Consider the following 22188-nt stretch of genomic DNA (forward strand, 5'->3'; position numbering starts at 1 on the left):
AGAAATGTCTGCTGATTTGGTAAAGCCTGGAACCAGAGACATTCTTGCTGTGAGGCAACAGTGCTAAGCACTGGGCCACCGTATCACCCACCTAGGGAGAAGGAGGAGTAGGGGTGGAAGGGGGGATTCTTCAAAATGAAGATAGCGGTGGTACTTAACCCGGGGTATTTGTAGTAGCTTAGGAATCGTCTGATTGGTGCATTAGGAACTGGATAATGAGGATCCAGCTGCTAGCAATCACAAGCACGTGATCCTCTCGAAATTAGTTTATAAATAATCTTCACTAAAGGTGAAGTTTAACCAAAAGTGTTGCTTTAAAGTCTGCCCCTATCTCCGCCCGCTACCAGAAAATAAGTCTTTAAGGCCCCGCCCCTATCTCCGCCCGCTACCAGAAAATAAGTCTTTAAGGCCCCGCCCCTATCTCCGCCCGCTACCAGAAAATAAGTCTTTAAGGCCTGCCCCTTACTCCACCCACTACCAGAAAATAAGTCTTTAAGGCACGCCCCTAACTCCACCCACTACCAGAAAATAAGTCTTTAAGGTCCGCCCCTAATGTTAAATGAATAGCAGTAAATTTTACTCATCATTTACTCAGCATCAAGTGGTTCCAAACTCTTAAGATTTTCATTCTTCTGTTTCTTTCTACACAAAAGAAGATATTTTTGAAAAATGTTGGAAATCAGCAACGAATATTTGTTTTTCCTACTATGGAACTCAATGGTTTTCAGCTTCCTTCAAGACATCTAATTTGTCAGACAAAAGATCCTCAAAAAGGTTTGAAACCACTCAAGGGCGAGTAAATAGTGAGTAAAATTGTAATTTTTGGGTGAACTAACCCTTACAGGTCTTTGGGTGCAAACAGAAAAGCGGGTATTAAAAACCACAGCTAACAAATTTAACCTGACGGCTCCTGAACTTTTTTGACATTTTTTAGCTTTTAAGTTAATCAGCTTCTAACTTCCTCTAACACGGTACGAGTCACGACCATACGAGCATCAAACATTTCCATGCAACTTCTCCCGAAAAAAAAAAAACATGTACGAGCTCGTAGAACAACAAAAATTTGCTGAGATAGTCCATCCACCTCACAGGTGTGACATATCAAGATGCTGATTAGACTGCATGATTATTGCACATGTGTGCCTTAGGCCAGCCACTCTAAACTGTGCAGTGTAGGTTATGCAGCTGAATACAGTAAAGTGTCTGCATGGAAAAGATCTAAACTGAATCTTTGAACACAACTAATAAATTAACAAAAAAGTGAAGCTTTAAAAATAATTGTAATTTCTTTGTAAACATGATTTGAGATGCATACAGGATTAGTGGAAAAAAATAAGTTATTACAGTTAATTCATCAAGAATAAAAAAAAACTTAGATCCATTGTAGTCTGTGATGAAGGACCACAGTTGGGCTAAAAAATAAACCCAAAATTGTCACATTTCAGCAAGCAACAATGGCAATACATTAAAACACCTCAGCAGGCACAGAACGTCAACATAACGTCAGATTAATGTTGTACCCCACGTCATGGGACGTTGCATTTAGGTGGAAATGAAAATTGGGTTGATGTCAGAACTCAACGTCAGATTGACGTCATTTTCCATCGTCGGACATAACTCGCATTTTGGTCACTTTCCAACGCAACCTAAAAACAACCAAATATCAACGTCTAATGAAGTTACAGCTTGTGTTTGTGTGGAGGTTACCACTATGACGTCTATTAGATGTTGGATTTTGGTTGCCATACCTGATGAATAAATGTCAATATTTGACGTCAATATGACGTTGGTTTAAGATGTTGGCTCGAGGTTGGGTTTTGGTCATTTTGCAATGCAACATAAAAACAACCAAAATATCAATATCTAATAATGTTACAGCTTGATGATGTGTGGACGTTACCACTAAGACATCTATCAGATGTTGGATTTTGGTTGCCATACCTGGTGAATAAATGTCAGTATTTAACGCCAATATAATGTTGGTCTAAGTCGTTGGATTTTGACCACTTTCCAAAGCAACCAAAAAACAACCAAATATCAATGCCTAATGATGTTACAGCTTGACATTGTGTGGACGTTACCACTATGACGTCTATCAGATGTTGGACTTTGGTTGCCATACCTGATGAACAAATGTCAGTATTTGATGTCAATATGACGTTGGTTTAAGATGTTGGCTCGACGTTGGATTCTGGTCATTTTCCTGGGCAACCTAAAAACAACCAAATATCAACGCATGATGTTACAGCTTGATGTTGTGTGGACGTTTCCACTATGACTTCTATCAGACATTGGATATTGGTAGCCAAACCTGATGAATAAATGTCAGTAATTAATGTCAATATGACGTTGGCTTAAGATGTTAAATCAACGTTGGATTTTGGTCATTTTCCAACGCAACCTAAAAACAACCAAATATCATCTAATGACATTACAAATTGACGTTGCATGGACGTTACCACTATAACCTCTATCAGAAGTTGGATTTTGGTTGCCATACCTGATGAACAAATGTCATTATTTGATGTCAATAAGACGTTGGCTTTTGGTAACTTTCCGACACGACTTAAAAATCAATCAAATATCAAAGTCTAATGATGTTACAGCTTTACGTTTCGTGTACGTTACCAATATGACATCTATCAGATATTGGATTTTGGTTCCCATACCTGATGAACAAATGTCAGTATTTGATGTCAATATGACGTTGGTTTAAGATGTTGGCTCGATGTTGGATTTTGGTAATTTTCTAGGGCAACCTAAAAACAACCAAAGATCAACGCATGATGTTACAGCTTGACATTGTATGGACTATACCACTATGACATCTAGCACATATTGGATTTTGGTTGCCATACCTGATGAATAAATTTTAAGTACTTGATGTCAATATGACGCTGGTTTAAGATGTTGAATCAACGTTGGATTTTGGTCATTTTCCAACGCAACCTAAAAACAACCAAATATCAACATCTAATGATGTTACAGCTTTACGTTGTGTGTACGTTACCAATATGACATCTATCAGACGTTGGATTTTGGTTGCCATACCTGATGAACAAATGTCAGTATTTGACGTCGATATAATGTGGGCTCGATGTTGGATTTTGGTCGTGATTGAACATCAAAATAACGTACATTGAATTTTGGTCGCGACATCACGATCTAAATCAAACCTAAAATATACATGGGATAGACAATATACAATATGCTGGGAATAAGTCACCTTGAAAACAACAAATAAGAAATACCATTCAATTGCTAAACATTTAGTTAAAGATAACCCAGTCAGGATGCTCCCTATGTAGGCGTCTCACTAGGGCTGGAAATGACCCACATGTGTGTTGTTTTGTTGAGCTCCTGAAATGCCACAGTGTGTGTTTTGCCGGACTGCTTGCATTTAGGACTCCTCTACGGCTTTAACGATCTTCTACATTTCAAAGGCTTGTTTAGAAATCTGATCTGCGCCGAGCTTCACACACACACAAGCTGTTTTTAAATCACTCCTTCAGCGTGGCAGTGTAAACAAACGTTAGTTTGGCCTGTGTTACACAGTTAACACACACACAGACCAGCCGCAGACACACACTGTCATCTGTCTTGCAACACAGACCATCCATCACAGCAGCGGAGTCGACATGTCTGACACACACACTCTCACTTTTCACACACACACACTCACATGAACACACACACAAACACACATTGATTCGATGCGCTGGATGATGATGTCATGGCACGAGCTGTCTGGAGACTAATGCTAATACTTGAAACACTCTGAAACGTCCGGCAGTGTTTGACTGATTCCTCAAATCATGTGTGTGTGTGTGTTTAAGAAGATTTTGCAGAGAGATGCTATCAGCTCAATAGCTTTCTGACCATTACCAGTCTGCAAATGTAAACGGACAACTGTCAAAAGTAATGCGCCAGTGAAGTATGGAGTGCCTCAAGGATCCGTCTTAGGCCCCTTGCTATTCTCAATATACATGCTGCCCCTGGGAGACGTTATTAGAAGGCACGGGATTAGCTTTCACTGCTATGCTGATGATAGTCTTCTATGCCGGTGACAGTCTTCTCTCTTTCGTTTTGCTATTTTAAAATCTGCGTAACGAAGAGATACTCCGCCCCTATTGGTCAAAGTCAACCATGTGACAGAAAACATCAAAAGAGAGAAAGAAAAATATACAGTTGGAGTCAGAATTATTAGCCCCCTTCAGATTTTTCCCCCAATTTCTGTTTAACGGAGAAGATTTTTATAATACATTTCTAATCATATTAGTTTTATTAACTCATTACTAATAACTGATTTATTTTGTCTTTGCCATGATGACAGTAAATAATATTTGACTAGATATTTTTCAAGACACTTCTATACAGCTTAAAGAGACATTTCAAGGCTTAACCAGGTTAATTAGGTTAACTAATTAACTTATTGTATAACAATGGTTTGTTCTGTAGACCAGTGGTACTCAAACTTTTTTCATCAAGTACCACCTCAGAAAAAAATTCTCTCTCCAAGTACCACCAAAATGAGCAGTATTGAAATTCAGTAATGTAGTAGGCCCAGTAAAGCAGCTACAACTCTGCACAGTAAAAAGAAATGTGGCAGATTACCCCAGAAATATAGGCTATATGTCATATATGGCATATTATATACATCATTTTTGATAAATTTTGAAATGTATTTAGCATGTACATGACATATTTCATTCCTCCACGTACCACTAGAAGGAAGCCCGCGTACCACTAGTGGTACACGTACCACAGTTTGAGAACCACTGCTGTAGACTATCCGCTTGTTAAGTGGTGACATGTTTGTGACGCATGTAATACTGTTTCTGTGTCCAAGACGCCACTCATTTGAGTGGAGAAATCATTCGTTTATGATCACGTTTTATTCCTATCACACATTAAAGTTAATTTTACATAAAGTCATAGTGTACACAACAATCTCTGGGCTTGCTGCATAACAAATACCAAAAATTTTACAATTTATAAAAAAATTAATCACTTTCTGGCCATCGGATATTAGGCATTGACATATATACTGCGATCGTGATTTTCGAAAGTATTAAACGCTTTGTAAACGTTTATTATTACCATTTCACGAGTCTCCTTATTCAGTTGAATAGAGCGCTTGGACCCGGAAGCCGCTTCACGTGACGTCACACTTAACAAGCGGATTGAAAAAGAAATTTTGCTTAGGAGGGTTAAAAATTTTGACCTTAAAATGGTTTTTAAAAAATTAAAACTGTTTTTACTCTAGCCTAAATAAAACAAATAAGACTTTTTCCAGAAGAAAAAAATATTATAGGAAATACTGTGAAGTATTCTTTGCACTATTTAACATCATTTTGGAAATTTTTGGAAAAAAAACTAAATAAAAAAATAATACCAAAATAGCAAATAATTTTGACTGCTCATTTGGGCCACACTGACACTGTTTGTCCATTTGTGTAAATTGCGGCAAAAAGGAGTTGAATGTTTTTTTTTTTGATTATTTTATTTATTATTACAGTAATTGTTTTTATAAATTTGCTTGTGTTTTAATAAATCTCTTTCATTATCTTTTAAAATACTAATTTGAGTCTTTTTTCTCATATTAAAATCTAATTATGTGTTTTTTTGTGAACGCATATATGTATTATTATGTATTAAATAATCACTTTAGGGCGTCACGGTGGCGCAGTGGATAGCACGATCGCCTAACAGCAAGAAGGTCGCTGGTTCCAGCCCCAATTGGCATTTCTGTGTAGAGTTTGCATGTTCTACCCGTGTTGGTGTGGGTACTTCGGTTTACTCTATTTAAATAAATCAAATTAAATTAAATTAAAATAAATTGTGCTAATTGAACAAACTCAATTTTTTAATTAATAGTGTATGTGTGTGAATGCAAGAGTGGATGGGTGTTTCCCAGTGTTGGGATGCAGATGAAAGGGCATTCCCCTGTGTCAAACATGCGACCCCTGACACACATTTACTTTGTCTTTTTTATTTCTCATCTTTGACTTTTATTTAAATACTTTTTAAAAATATTATTATTATAACTGTGACGAAATCTCAACTAAAACTAAATATATATTAAAGAATTTTACTGCACACCTTCCAGCCAATCAGAATCAAGAATTTCAGAGCATGAAATAATACTTATTTATTTGTTTTTGCCTCTTCTCAGTAAGTACTCATTTACTGCACATTACTTATTTTGTATACATTATAAATTTTTACACAAGTTACTTTTTTTTCTGGTACACAACTGTTCTTTAGTATTATTTACTTACTTTATTTATAGTTCTACCAGGAAGACTGAGATGTTACGTCATTCATATTAATTATCTCTTCAGCCTATAACAACCAAGCAAGCCATGTATATAAGTATATAATTTGCTGTATTCAGGTGACGTTGCGGAAGTTTCCCTCCATCCTCCCCATCACCACCACCACCACCAGGTCGGCCTCGTCTCCACTCAGGGGGTTGGCTTCACCCTGCCTACATCTTCAGGCAGGATCTGCCAGCTCATCCAGAGTTCTGCACTATAGACGGGGCTTACGCTAAAGAACTTTTTAAAAGGACCGTAACAAATTCGCATTCATGCAAACAATTCACAATAAATGTTCATATGTTTATCTGCCTCCTAAAGTCTTTCTGGTAGAACTGATATTATATTAATATCACTTTGTATATTGAAATTTGTATATATTCATTTACTTTGTCTCACTTTTGAACTTTTATGTCCATTTATTATTATATATATATATTTGTTTTATTTTGAGCTTCTTACTAAACTTTTTTTGTTTCATTAATAAAATAACTTATTAAATAGCCATATTTTTTTAAAGTTGCATTAAATAATTGTTTCTTAACTTGTTTTTAACTAAATAAAAAGTTTAAATAAAATGTATAAAATTAAAAAATAGATATGATAATAATAATAAAAGCTTAATACTTAACATACACAGCTAATTTAAAATGCTCTATTTATACAAATGTTTCCGTCAAGCCAATTGAGTGCAATGAAATGAAGTGAATGAAGAGAGAGAGAAAGAAAGAGAGAGAGAGAGAGAGAGAGAGCAAAGCAAACTGTTGTGCTGTTATTACTGACCCCGGTGGCCGCTTAATTGATTTAGTGAGTTTCTCTCCCACTGTTCCTCAATGTTTTGCTGCTGTATAGTGTCTGTTTGGCTGGATTTCGCAGCTCATTACACTGGCTCCAGTTCAGTCTGTGCGTCTGGATGTGTCATATCTGCAGGATTACATGCTGCACAAAGGCTCCGCTGCATCTCCGGCTGATTTTACTTTCATTCTGACGTGCTAACGAGTCTCTAGGAGAAAGAAAAGGAGACAATGCCGTTAGTTTCGTCTGATGACCTTCTTTTAAAAGGACAAAACACTTAAAAAAACGATAGTTTCAGCCTCATGTATACACAAGTCTGCATGAATCTTTTGCTCTGTTCCTGTGAAACACTAAAGAAAATTCACCTTTCAACTCAAATGAGGCAATCAAAAAGCAAATAAAGCACACAGAAAAAAATTATTCAAAGATGATTTCTTGGATTTACTTGATTTTTTTAAGTTAAGTGGTTGTAAACAATTTATTTATGTTGAATTTAAACAAACAAATTAAGTTGAACATTATTAAACTTACTTTGTTTGTTTAAATTAACACAAATAAATTGTTTGCAACAGTTCTGCATGCAACACTTTTTTCAGTGCATCTGTAAAAAACGCTGGGCTCCACACAATCTATTTGTGTTGGAACAACATGAAGGAATTGAGTTAACTTATGAGTTTTAACAAATTTATGTTCATGGAACAAAGCAATTAATATGTCACAAAAAATCAAGAAATGGGTTGTTTCTTAAATAAGTGGTTTAAACAAACAGCAAAATGTCGTTTGTTATAGTGCACACTGTAAAAATTGCTGCGTTCCACACAATCGATTTGTGTTGAGAGAATATGAAAAAGAGCAAAGTTAACGTTAGTTTTTACAAATTTACGTGGATTGAAAATAACACAATTAAGTTGTCGCAATAAACTCAAGAATTGTGTTCATTTAAAATGTCATGTTTTGAGTGTAGTCGTCACGGTGGCACAGTCGGTAGCACAATCGCCTCACAGCAAAAAAGTCGCTCCGGCTGCGTCAATTGCCATTTTTGTGTGGAGTTTGCATGTTCTCCCAGTGTTTGCGTGGATTTCCGCCGGGTGCTCCTGTTTCCCCTCACTGTCCAAAAACATGTGGTATAGGAGAATTGGTTCAGCTAAATTCCGCTGTGGCGACCCCACATTAAAAAAGGGACCAAGCCCAAAAGAAAATAAATGAATGAATGAATGAATGACAGGTGAATTGGATGAGCTAAATTGACCGTAGCCGATGTGTATGAACGAGTGTGTATGAATGTTTCCCAGTGATGGGTTGCAGCTGGAAGGGCATCCGCTGCGTAAAAAATGTTCTGGATAAGTTGGCAGTTCATTCCGCTGTGGCCACTCCAGATTAATAAAGGGACTAAGCCGACAAGAAAATGAATGAATGATTTGAGTGTGCACTGTAAAAATGCTGCACACAATGGGCTATATGCACAGCTAATGTTTTTCAGCCAATGATAAACTTCCGGTGAGAGCTTTATCTGACCATTTTCATAAGATTGCTTTTTACAACATCAATGTTGTAATGTAATTAAAAAACATTTAGTTAAATAGACGTCAGCATCCATTTGGTTGTTAAATCATTAAAGAGGCGAAAGACCTTTTAAACGCAGGTGCAGTCATTAGCAGCAGGCCAGCGCAGAAATTCTATTAAAAATACTGGGGTAAAATTAATTTCCATATTTCACGGGAAAAATATAATTTAATGCAGTCCTTGTTTAGTCTGAGACCCACTTTATATACGTATTTCAGCCAGGTGGTAAAGATCGCTCCTTTATTTTTTATTTTTTAAAATAAATCAGATCTTTAATGCAGCAATTTTGTATGGGATGACAATTCACCAGAAGCCCTGGAGCTGGCTGACAGAAATTTAGTTGACTTATTACACATTTAGTGGACTGAACATAAAACAATTACGTTTTTCGCAAACAAATTCAAGAATTGCGTTGTTTCAGCTCATTTTAAATAAGTAGTTTGAACAAACAGCAAAACATCATTGTTTTTGAGTGTTTTTTAACAATTATAACTCAAATTAGAATGATAACCCTGAAAAAACTAACTCTTCATCAATATACAGAATTCCCTACACTATCATAACATTCAGATTTATTTTCGTTTATTATATTAAATATATTATTATTTATATTAAAACTTTTATTACATACTTGAATGTGATTTCTGGGAAAATAAAATGTATTTTTTCCATTTTTAAGTACACAATATGCAAGATAGCTGTACACTGTAAAAAATCTGTTTATCAACAGTTTCTGCATTTTGTGATTTACAGATATTTTCTGTTTATTTAGAGTTGTGAATTGTATTATGAGATGTCAAACTTTGACATCAAAATCAACCTAATATTAATTATTATTATTATTAATGGTGATAGTAATAAAAGCAATAATGACTGGAGTAATAATGTCATTTGAAACTACATACAATAAGTAATAAATAAATATGTAATAAGTATTTAATAATTTAACATTTTTACTTTTTTTAAATGCCGCCTTGATGAAGAATCAAAAAAAAAACTGACCCCAAACTTTTGGCCCATAGTTTATGTCCGTGTGTGTGTGTGTGTGTGTGTGTGTGTGTGTGTGTGTGTGTGTGTGAGAGAGAGAGAGAGAGAGGGAGAGAGAGGATTTTGAATTTTCAACACACCTGATAACCCATAAACTCTAAATTTTCATCCCAAATTTGACATAAAACTCATTTGTAACACCAAATCTTTTCAAAACACAAACGATCACCCATTGTTTTGTAATACTGAAAATCAATTAAAATTCTGGATTTCACCAAGGTAAAAAAAAAATGTTTTTAAACAGCCACTTGAGTTTTGCTCAACTTGTACTTTTCTAATGTCAAAAATTGCCATTTTTGCTTGACTCAAAAGAAAATTTAATAACTGACAAAAAAAAAAAACAATGTTTACGTGTATAATTATAACCACAAATGAACGTTTCCAAAGAAAATGTCTCGCCAAAACAAGCAAACAAATTAGTTAAGAGAGAGAGAGAGAGAGAGAGAGAGAGAAAGAGAGAACACTATATTTTCTTAAATAAAAAATTGCCATAGAGACAGAACTTACAGTAAGAAAGAAAGAAACATTCTCCGCTTCTTCTGTGTTTCTCTTATAAATAATATAATTTAAGCTTATAATGACCTGATAATAATTAAACAAAGCTTATTACTGTTCACGTTGAGGGTAATGGGTACTGTAATACCAGTAGCTTTTGACCTTGTGGGAACATTTTGGGAAAACAGTTAACAGTAAACAGATAAATCATTCAGAAAAAAAAATATAAAAATGCAAAATATTTTGTGTTAGGGTTGAAAATACAGTCTGTACGGTATAAAAATAGTGTGTGTGTGTAGTCCTGGTTTTCTTTTATGAGGTAAACCACGTTATGAGGACCATTGATACTCAGTAATACCAGTTACTTTTGACCTTGTGGGGACATTTTGGTCCTCATGAGGAAAACGGCTCATAAACCATCCAGAAAGACGTATTTTTAAAAATGCACAATATTTTCTGTGAGGATATGGGTAAGGGCACATAATATATAGTCTGTACAGTAGAAACATCATTACATCTATGAGAAGTCACGATGAAACATAAAAGCCCTGTGTGTGTGAGAGCAAATGCGTGAATATCTGTGTGCGTTTAGTTTTTTTTCTTATGTGTTAAGGACCAAATGTCCATAAAAGTACAGTAATACCAGTTACTTTTGACCATGTGGGGACATTTTCTGTAAGCCTTAGGGTAAGGAGATAGAATATATAGTCTGTACAGTAGAAACATCATGATGTCTATAGGAACTCTATGTAAAACCCAGTGTGTGCGTCTGTGTGTGTGTGTGTGATAGCAGACTGTTGATTATCAGGGAAGTCTTTTGGCTCCAGCACTTCAGAAGAAAGAAGAAAAGGTAATACAAACAGAGATGGGGGAAGTGTGTGTGTGTGTGTTGGTTGTTGTTAATTTGCTCCATGCCGATCAGTCAAACAGGAACCCCAACCGAGCAAATCTGGTTTTCCTGACTGTCAGCAAGAGCTCCAGCAGAGCCGCGGCTGCGCACCCAGAGATGCAGAGACACAAGAGAGGCGCCAAACACTCATTAAAGCCCTCCAGATTAACTTTACACAAGTGTGATGCTTTAACTCGCTTTATTACCCCCTGCTGGACTCTCTGTGTGTGAGAAAGAGAGAGAGTGTATGTGTGTGAGAAACTGTATTAGTTTGTGTTTGTGTGTGTGTGTGTGAGAGAGGGACAGCGTATTTTTGTGTATTTGTGTACAATCCCAAATCAGAAAAAGAAAGATCCAAGAAAGGTCTAGTCCTTTAGGAGCAAAGATGAGCTGAGGATCACCAGTCACCATCGAGATCACAAATACGTCAGAAAATTATTGAAATGTTTAAAAACAAAGTTCCTCAAAGAAAAGCTGGAAAACATTTGGATTTTTCCACCTTCAACAGTGCAGAACATTAGGGATGTGCGGATGTGATCACGTGATCAGAAATCGGGCCAGATCACACAGTTTCAGACTCGATCGAAATCGGACATTACCTCCCGATCAGGACTTGAATATATACCAGAAGTTTACTAACTCTAAAAAAAGGAACATAACCATTTTTTTTAAATGTCTAATGGTAAATCATACCAATCATTTACTATTTTAGATCCGTTGGGATTACTTACATGATTTACATTTGCTAAATGCATGAATATTGAGAGATTTTTTTTTTCTGAGATTTTTTTTTATTAATTTCCAGACAGTCAACAGTTTACATACATTTCCTTGATATTTTTTAGCTTTGCTTTTAAACTGTAGCAAAAGCTTCTCGCAATAGTTTGAAAGATTTTTGGGCCATTCCTCCAGACAGAACTAGTGTAACAGGTCCCGTTTACACAAGTGCGTTTTAGTTTTAAAACAGCGTTTTAGATCAAAAACGATCCGCGTCCACACTAGCGTTTCACCTAGCGTCTCTAAACATATCTCCGTCCACACTGCGCCACCAAAAACGTACATCACGTGACCATTCGCGCACTCTAGACCATGTGCGTTCTAGTATAAACAGAAAGCATGCGTCTCGCTCGGCATTTGGTTATTGTAAGTCAACAAACGCTGGTTTAACATTAAACGCCATGGCAAAGAAAGCAAGAGAGGTATTTTTGTGGACAGACGACGAGGTCGAGTTGTTACTAAACGTAACAAATTAATAACTGCACAATGGCGCCTAAAACAGACAATAGTGCAAACAACGCTCCCATTTCTGTGCCCTTGTTGTTGTTTACAGTACTGTCTTCCGGTAGCGTTAAAGCCATGTGTTATAGTCATGTGATGGGGACTTGACGAATAAGGGAAGGATACGCAATGACACAAAAGCCCCAATCAGGTAGCGAATCTCAGCAGTCCCGCCTCCGTTTTCAGATGTCTCCGTTTTTCCTCGTCCACACTGAAAAGGAGCAGCAGCATTTTAGAATGAAAACGGCCTCTCCAGCATTTTCAAAACGCTCCGTTTTCGGCGCTCGAGAACTCCGGAGTAGTGTGGACGGACCCATTTGTGGCCACGTTTTAATGTCCTGGCTGATGTCTTGAGATGTGGCTTTATTATTTCTACATAATGTTCTTTCTTCATGATGCCATCTCTGCTGTGAAGTGGACCAGTTCCTCCTGCAGCAAAACAGCCCCACAACATGATGCTGCCGCCCCCATACTTCACAGTTGAGATGGTGTTCCTAGGCTTGTAATGGCCCGTTTCCACTGAGTGGTACGGTAAGGTTCAGTTTGGTACGCTTTTATGGCCATTTTCACTGTCAAAACCAAAGTGTACCGTATCACTTTTTCGGCACCCTTTCGAAAGGGTACCAAAAGGTGGAGCTACACGTGCAGGTGAACGCTGATTGGTTACAGAGATACGTCAGAACGTAAACAAAGGAACCGTCATGTTTTTTTTTTAAATTTTTTTTTTAAATACAAAGCCGAGACATTACATGGAAATACTAGATGCATATAATAACGAGCCATGGATGACCCAGGCTCAAACAAACCTTGTCGTCGTCTCTATGAACAGACACAAAGCCAAGAAGAAAAATCTGCCGTGTCCTGTTGTTGTTTTACGAGCCCGTCTAAAAGTGCGAGCGGTATTTGCTTTCTTCCAGGAGCTCGCGATCGCTTCTATATTTGATATAACAAACTTCTTGAGCTGATGATAATAACGTGAGTGAGATCCTTGAATTGACTCCGTCATCTGATCCGTTCGCAAAAAAAGGACAAGTGGGAGTGAAACGCGGAAAAAAAGAGAAGCCGTCAAAACACAGGAGCAAAATTCAATTCAATTCAATTCAGCTTTATTTGTATAGCGCTTTTACAATGTAGATTGTGTCAAAGCAGCTTCACATAAATGGTCATAGGTTTTAGTGTTTAAGTTCAGTTCAGTTCAGTTTAGCTCAGTTCATAGTGATTTAATCATTACTGAGAGTTCAAACACTGAAGAGCAAATTCATCGATGCGTAGCAAAATTGTTTTAGCAACCTGAATCATGAACAAACTGCCATGATTATCTTCGCCTTCTGGATTATTATAAACTGGGAATGACTAAGGCCGTACTCACACTAGGTACAGTTGCCTCGAACCGAGCCAAAGCACGCTTGTCCCCCCTCCCGTCTTCCCCGACGGCCCGCGCTCACACCACAAACGGGCCTCGGCACGCTTACGTCATCGCTGCTGCGCTGTTCAGTGAGAAGCGCTCTCTCACTCAGCAGCACAGTGGAGATTTCTCTAGTTATATCGTTTGAGTCGTTTGATATGCAGTGACATGCAGTCAAATATTTCGCCAAACAGTCCTTAGGGATGCGGTGACACGCAGTCAGATATTTCGCTGAACAGATCCGCCACTTTTGGCGCTCATAAACAATTATAAAGCCCTCGTGCTGCAGGGATAAGGAGGTCTGCTGAAGTTGCAGCTGTCGTGCAGTGAGGGGTTTGCGTCTTTAATAAACTTCGGCAGTTTGCGTTCACTGAACAGCAAGAATGATTAATAAATCCATATGAGCCCCGTAAAAGTCACGTCTCGCTTTCAGTTTCGGGCTTTGGCGCGTTTTGCACTCACACACAAGCGTACCGTGTCAAAGCCCAAGTGAACCGCGCTCAGGCCCACCTCTTCCAACCGGGCCAGGGTCGGCCAAGTGAACCGTGCTTGAGCCCGATTCAGCACACTCACACTTCTCAAACGATCCGGGAAACAGGCCTGGGCACGGTACGCATGGCATAGTGTGAGTAGGCCCTAAATTACTCTCAAACAGAGCTTACATGTGCTGCTAAAAAAAACAGACACAGATGAGAAGTTTGCGCTGACTGTGGGCTTTATTGCATGTGTTTTTGAAATAAGGACTAAATGTCTGCTGTGTGTAGTTTTTCTGTAATTAATAATATATCGCAGACTGTAAGAGGCTGTATGTGTTCATATATGTTGCGTTTATATATTTATTTTATATAATTGCAGATGTTACAGTAGCCTATTTCACACTGATCTGCAGTTATAATCAAATCATGTTCATAGAAAAGTTAGTAATAAACATTTAGAAACAAGTATTTATGTGTAAAGCATCAGTTTTGTGAGTAGTGCTGCTCATTATGATACGTGAGCGACCCGTACAGCTTTACTGTAGACATTTATTCGAAAAATTATTTATTATAAACTTTGTCATACACCACGCCCACCAAAAGAGTACCCTTTGTGGTGGAAACGCAAGCCTGATAAAGGTGACCCATACCGAACCGAACCGTACCGCACTGTACCAGTCAGTGGAAACGATGCATAAGCTTTCCCCTTTGTCCTCAAAAGGTAACACTGATCACTTTGGCCAAACAGTTCAATCTTAGTTCCATCAGACCACAGGACATGTCTCCAAACATGAGTCTTTTTCCCAGTGTAATGTAGCAAATTGTAATCTGCCTTTTTTGTTGGTTCTGGCTTGTTGATTTTCCCATGTTGTCACACAAGGAAGCAGTGTGTTTGAGGTTTTCCTGTAATACTATTCTACAGTTGTGCCTCCAATTAACTCAAATGTTGTCAATTAGCCAATCAGAATCTTCCAAAACCTTGGCAACATCATCTGAGCTTTATCAGAGGCATAATAATCTTATTGTATGTAAACTTGACTTTTAACTAAAGTTCTATTTGTGTGCGTTTATGTATGTGTACAGTTTGTGTGTGTGTTTGTGTATGCGTGAGAACGCATTTATGTGTGTGTGCGAGAAAGTGCTTTTGCGTGTGTTTGTATTTGTGTGTGGGGGGAAATATGTGTGCGCCTGTAAGAAAGTGTATTTGAATGTGTGTACATGCACTAGAAACCTATGCAATGTCCCCACAATTCACAAAGACTAACCTCTGTGTGTGCGCGCAGCAGCATTTAGCACCTCCAGCAGTGCGTGTTGTTAAAGCTCCAGCTCTCACCTCAGCTCTGCGTCTTCACACCTCGCTGATAATTGGAGCGCTGGCGTCTTTTCCAGCGCGTGTTTGGCCTTCCATCAGTCAGTAGCTTCTCCTGCTGGTGTAACACACACACGAAAGCTTCATTCAGCGATGGAGGTTTATCTAGAGGCTGAAATAAACGACACGCGGCCTCGGGAACAGCATGTCTGGCTTCAGGAGGAGGTCAGATGTCAAGCGTGTACTTGAGGGACATTATCTGCAGCCAGATTACCACAAAGACTGCATATCTGAGTGAACGTAATCTACGATTTCAACCCAGAACAATGGAAAAATACATGTTTTTAGCTACGGATAAGACTCAAACAGACTCCAATATGAAAACCAATATGGATTCTTTAAGTATGAATATGTATCTCCAAGGTACCAATTTGAACCCTTGAAGTCCAAAAGTGTGACAATTTGAAAAAGTACCACCCCAATGACAGCTTTTCTCCTTTATTTCTGAGACTAACAGCTTTTCCTCCTTCAGCCGCTCTCTCTAATGAGGCTGTATCCCATTTACCAGGGTGAAAATGAGAAAATGACCCCCCGGGGACATTGTTTAGACCTTTCTGTCCCTGTCTCAGTGTGTCCAGTTTGAACACAGCAAAGCAGAGAGACGAACATGGTCACACACACACACACACACACACACACACACACACACACACACACACACACACACACACACACACACACACACACACACACACACACACACACACACACACACGCACACACACACACACACACACACACTGCTGTTACTGGGATGCTAATTAAATTATTGTTCCTTACACTACAGGGCTGTTGAATGCTCAATTCTGATTGGCTGATGAGCATCTATAATGTGCAGTTATTTTCAGATAACGCTCAGCTAAAGTAGTTCCAGCAGGTTTACAGCTCCATATCACTACGCTGAATGATTCGAGTTATTTCACAGCAACAATGGTCAGAAATCACATCAAAAGACAACAGAAGGCTTCAGATGAGATGTGTGAGAAACCAGTGCTACACACAGGAGCATTTTGAGGACCTGACAAATGTCTGAAATACAACAGTGATTTGAACTGTAATATACGGTAATCAGAATTATTCAGTTACATAATAGAGCATGCATTTAGATCCTGCACACAAATCCAGCTAATCTGAGATGAAATAACGGGAGTAACATCCTACAAATGGGAACCAAAGCATCTTACAAAATAATATAAACACTGTGAATATCTGTAGAATTTACGGTAACAAGGCAGCAGTTCACCAGTAATTTACTGTAAATCAATGACAGCCAAAAAAATACAGCATTTACATTTAAAGCACCATTTATCTTGCTGTATTTGTGTTTCCTGAATTGTATGTACAGTTGAAGTCAGAATTATTAGCCCCCCTGTTTATTTTTTCCCCCAATTTCTGTTTAACGGACAGATTTTCTCAACACATTTCTAAACATGATAGTTTTAATAACTTATTTCTAATAACTGATTTATTTTGTCTGTGCCATTATGACAGTAAATAATATTTGACTTGATATTTTTCAAGACACTTCTATACAGCTTAAAGTGACATTTAAAGGCTTAACTAGGTTAATTAGGTTAACAAGGCAGGTTATGGTAATTAGGCAAGTTATTGTATAATGATGGTTTGTTCTGTAGACTACTGAAAAACAAATAGCTTAAAGGGGCTAATAATTTTGACCTTAAAATGTTTTTTTAAAAATTAAAAACTGCTTTCATTCTAGCCGAAATAAAACAAATAAGACTTTCTCCAGCAGAAAAAAATGTATCAGACACACCGTGAACATTTCCTGAATCTGTTAAACAACATTTGGAAAATATTTAAAAAAAAAAAAATAAATAAAATCAAAGGGGGTCTAATAATTCTGACTTCAACTGTATACATGCAATGTTTAATATATAGTCATTTTCACAATGCAACTTACCGCATAACTGTCCTACAGTAAATACAGTTCATATTAGAGTTAAATACTGTGTAGTTTACAAGAAACGTTAGCAGTGTAGTTCAGGCCCCGATTGGCTAATCCAATCCCGGTGGGCCAGACAGATGGACGGATGGACAGGTGGGTGGTTGGATGGATTCTTGGATGGATTCATGATTGGATGGACTGACAGACGGACAAATGGGTGGGTGGGTGTTTGGACGGATGGATGGATGCATGGTTGGATGGAGGAATAGATGTATGGATGCATGGGTAAGTAAATGGAAGGATGGATATAAGGACAGGTGGGTGGTTGGATGGATTCTTGGATGGATGGATGATTGGATGGACTGACAGACGGACAAATGGGTGGGTGGGTGTTTGGATGGATGGATGGATGGATGCATGGTTGGATGGAGGAATAGATGTATGGATGCATGGGTAAGTAGATGGAAGGATGGATATAAGGACAGGTGGTTGGTTGGATGGATTCTTGGATGGATGGATGATTGGATGGACTGACAGACGGACAAATGGGTGGGTGGGTGTTTGGATGGATGGATGGATGCATGGTTGGATGGAGGAATAGATGTATGGATGCATGGGTAAGTAGATGAAAGGATGGATATAAGGACAGGTGGGTGGTTGGATGGATTCTTGGATGGATGGATGATTGGATGGACTGACAGACGGACAAATGGGTGGGTGGGTGTTTGGATGGATGGATGGATGCATGGTTGGATGGAGGAATAGATGTATGGATGCATGGGTAAGTAGATGGAAGGATGGATATAAGGACAGGTGGGTGGTTGGATGGATTCTTGGATGGATGGATGGATGATTGGATGGACTGACAGACGGACAAATGGGTGGGTGGGTGTTTGGACGGATGGATGGATGCATGGTTGGATGGAGGAATAGATGTATGGATGCATGGGTAAGTAGATGGAAGGATGGATATAAGGACAGGTGGGTGGTTGGATGGATTCTTGGATGGATGGATGATTGGATGGACTGACAGACGGACAAATGGGTGGGTGGGTGTTTAGACGGATGGATGGATGCATGGTTGGATGGAGGAATAGATGTATGGATGCATGGGTAAGTAGATGGAAGGATGGATATAAGGACAGGTGGGTGGTTGGATGGATTCTGGGATGGATGGATGATTGGATGGACTGACAGACGGACAAATGGGTGGGTGGGTGTTTGGATGGATGGATGGATGCATGGTTGGATGGAGGAATAGATGTATGGATGCATGGGTAAGTAGATGGAAGGATGGATATAAGGACAGGTGGGTGGTTGGATGGATTCTTGGATGGATGGATGATTGGATGGACTGACAGACGGACAAATGGGTGGGTGGGTGTTTGGATGGATGGATGGATGGATGCATGGTTGGATGGAGTAATAGATGTATGGATGCATGGGTAAGTAGATGGAAGGATGGATATAAGGACAGGTGGGTGGTTGGATGGATTCTTGGATGGACTGACAGACGGACAAATGGGTGGGTGGGTGTTTGGATGGATGGATGGATGCATGGTTGGATGGAGGAATAGATGTATGGATGCATGGGTAAGTAGATGGAAGGATGGATATAAGGACAGGTGGGTGGTTGGATGGATTTTTGGATGGATGGATGATTGGATGGACTGACAGACGGACAAATGGGTGGGTGGGTGTTTGGATGGATGGATGCATGGTTGGTGGGTGGGCGGTTGGATGGATTCTTGGATGTCAATATATCAGTTCAAACTATTTTTTAAAAAGTCAATAAAAGTAATTTCTGAAAGTTTTCCACATCATGGAGAGCGTGTCGTTTTACATTTGATCATTTTTTTAGTTTCTGTAAAAAAAAAAAAAGCATAACAGCACTGTTTATCTTTGCTCTGTTAAATATAATATAAACTTATAACATCTCAATCAGTCTAAATTAACTAATTGTTTCCAAATAAAGCTATTAAAGTCATCTGGTGAAACTGTATTCATGTCGCAAAATATATATTGCAGAAAAAACAAACTGACGTATTAGACTAATTAATTATCAGACTAATAAACTAATTAACATAATAACGTAATGTCTAATTTTTCCCATATCAAGCAGCCCTGCACACACACACACACACACACACACACCTTTACATGCACCTTTACATTTACAATAAAATGTATATTCTATTTTTAATTCCGCCATGAATATTTTTAAATGAAGAGTACATTCCAAAAACAGTACCAAATAAAAGTCACAGTACTTCACAGTTGAAAGTAAACATGGACCAATTTGCATGCATCAAGCACCTAAATCTGACAATTGCGTAAAGTCATTTCTTTTATTTATTAACTGTATATATTATTATATGATATTATATAAATATATTTAAATAGGTAATATATAACGCAGTGGGTAGCACGATAGCCTCATGTTCTCCCTGTGTTGATGTGGTTTTCCTCCGGGTGCTCCGGTTTCCCCCACAGTTCAAATAAATGCGCTATAGGTGAATTGATTAACTAAATTGGCCGTAGTGTATGAGTGTGAATGCAAGAGTGTATAGGTGTTTCCCAGTGTTGGGTTGCGGCTGGAAGGGCATTCGCTGCATAAAACATGTGCTGGATAAGTTGGCGGTTGATTCCGCTGTGGCGACACCTGATAAATAAAGGGACTAAGCTGAAAAGAAAATAAATGAATGAAAATGGAACCATTATAACATCTAGATAATATGTAGTTTTAATTAACACAGTTATAAATCTGAAGACTGTTTTACTCATGCCTATAGCTGGTAGCAAAAATGGACAAAAAACCTTAAAAAAAAAAAACCATGTATTCTGAAAAAAAAAAAAAAAAAAGTACACTATCTCACAGAAGGAAAGAAAGAAAGGAGTCTTTTAAAGCAAAGCCTGTGCAGGTGAAAGTGAACCAGTGTGTGTGTGTTGTATATGTGTGTGTGTTACGGGGGGAGGATGGAGTGATTGACAGCTCACACGCCAGCCATTATAGTGAGGTGCTGCCAGCAGCGTCGCCATGGCAACAGTCCAGGGGCCCGACAGAACAAAGAAGCGGGAGCCCACTGTGTGTGTGTGTGTGTGTGTGTGTGAAAGACCAACGGCCTCCAGCGCTCATATTTACATGCGACGCTCAAGGGTTAATTGCTGTGAATTCCTGGGCTGCGTGTGAACTGACTGCGTCGGCTTTGATTTTACATCGCAAAGAAAAGAAGCACACACTTCCAGAGTTACAGATGTTCAGAGCCTGATTATTCAGATCATTTCACATCTAAAACATGTCTTGATCGATTCTACCAGATAAAGGTGAAATTGAAATTGAACTTGAGATGTTCCTTCAGCTTAAAACGACTCTCAAGTGTTGACTTCAATAATGTTTGTGCCTAAAATTGCCAATTTTATTTTATTTTTAGGGATCCGAGCACCGAAACGGTGTGTAGGCCCTATTGGAATTGCTCCATTCTTCTTTTTTTCTAGAATGAATCGCAATTTTGAGGGTCTAAACATGTTCGAAAATTTTGCACACTTGCCAGAAGTGGTAAAAATGTACATTTATTATAGGGTTTTGGAAGTGGGTGAAGCAAACTGGCTCAACAGCGCCACCTATGCGCTCCCAAGCTACGTTTCATGCACACATACGAAAATTGGCACACACATCAAACATGCCAATACAAAAAAGTCTCTTGTAGCAAAATCTCAAACCCAACAGGAAGTCAGGAAGAGTAAAAGTATCTGTTGTAAATGTTACTTAAACCATGTGTCAACCTTTCAAACGTACTCTGAAGTAGGGAGTACTAAGTATTATGCTGTGAAAGTATGACGTGTTTAAATGCAATTTGTGCAGGGATGTGTAAACGTAACATTCTGTAGTGCATTTAGTGATTGTTTGTTAAGTCCATTTGGCGATTTCAGTCATTATACAGTAGGCACCGGTCATCTTCTCATCAGTGACATGCATCTAGTCTCTCTGAGATTGTGTATAAAGAAATTGTACCTACCCCAAACATTTGAATGATTGTGTATTTGTATTTAATTTTAGTACAAAAAAATCTGAGACCAATTTGTAAATCAATCAATCAATAAATCAATCAATAAATCAATCAATCAGTAAATAAATAACTTATTGTGTGAATAATAAAAATAAAATACAGAAAAAAATAAAAAACGAAAAAAAATAATAAACAAATAGATAATTACAATTTGAATAAATAAATTATATAAATAAATGCATATATATATATATATATATATATATATATATATATATATATATATATATATATATATATGTATGTATATATAGCCAAACAATTAAATAAAATGTTGATAAATAAATGCATTAATATAACGTATTAAATAGATAAATTAATAAATTCAAAATAAAATAAAATAAATAAATACAGTTTAAAAAAACAAAGAACATAAATGAATAAATACAAAATAAAACGTCCATAAATAAATGCATAAATAAAAATGTAATAAATAAAAAAATTAATAAAACTAAAAAATGAATTACATTAAAAAAATAAATAAAATGTCAATTAACGCATAATTTAAAAAAAAATAAATAAATACAAAATAAAATAAATAAATAAATAACAAATAAAATGTCAGTAAATGCATAAAT

At 37.7% G+C, this 22188-nt stretch overlaps 1 long non-coding RNA gene across 2 annotated transcripts in view; it reads right to left on the reverse strand.

The window, feature by feature from the left end:
- Positions 1–2290: 2290 nt before the first annotated feature.
- LOC147845504 (uncharacterized) overlaps positions 2291–22188 on the reverse strand; it is a 150682-nt gene continuing 130784 nt past the window's right edge. Inside the window, exons 2-6 of one of the 2 annotated variants that reach the window (XR_015480332.1) lie at positions 15602–15695; positions 7104–7323; positions 2859–2949; positions 2670–2759; positions 2291–2401 (exon numbers count right to left, since the gene is read on the reverse strand). This is a non-coding gene — a long non-coding RNA (uncharacterized LOC147845504). Of the gene's footprint in view, positions 2402–2669; positions 2760–2858; positions 2950–6771; positions 7324–15601; positions 15696–22188 lie in introns of those variants that run through there. The other variant, XR_015480331.1, reaches the window with a different exon arrangement.

The sequence above is a fragment of the Danio rerio genome, chromosome 3, assembly GCF_052040795.2.
Source record: "Danio rerio strain M-AB ecotype USA chromosome 3, GRCz13ab, whole genome shotgun sequence".
Classification (NCBI taxonomy): Eukaryota; Metazoa; Chordata; class Actinopteri; order Cypriniformes; family Danionidae; genus Danio; species Danio rerio.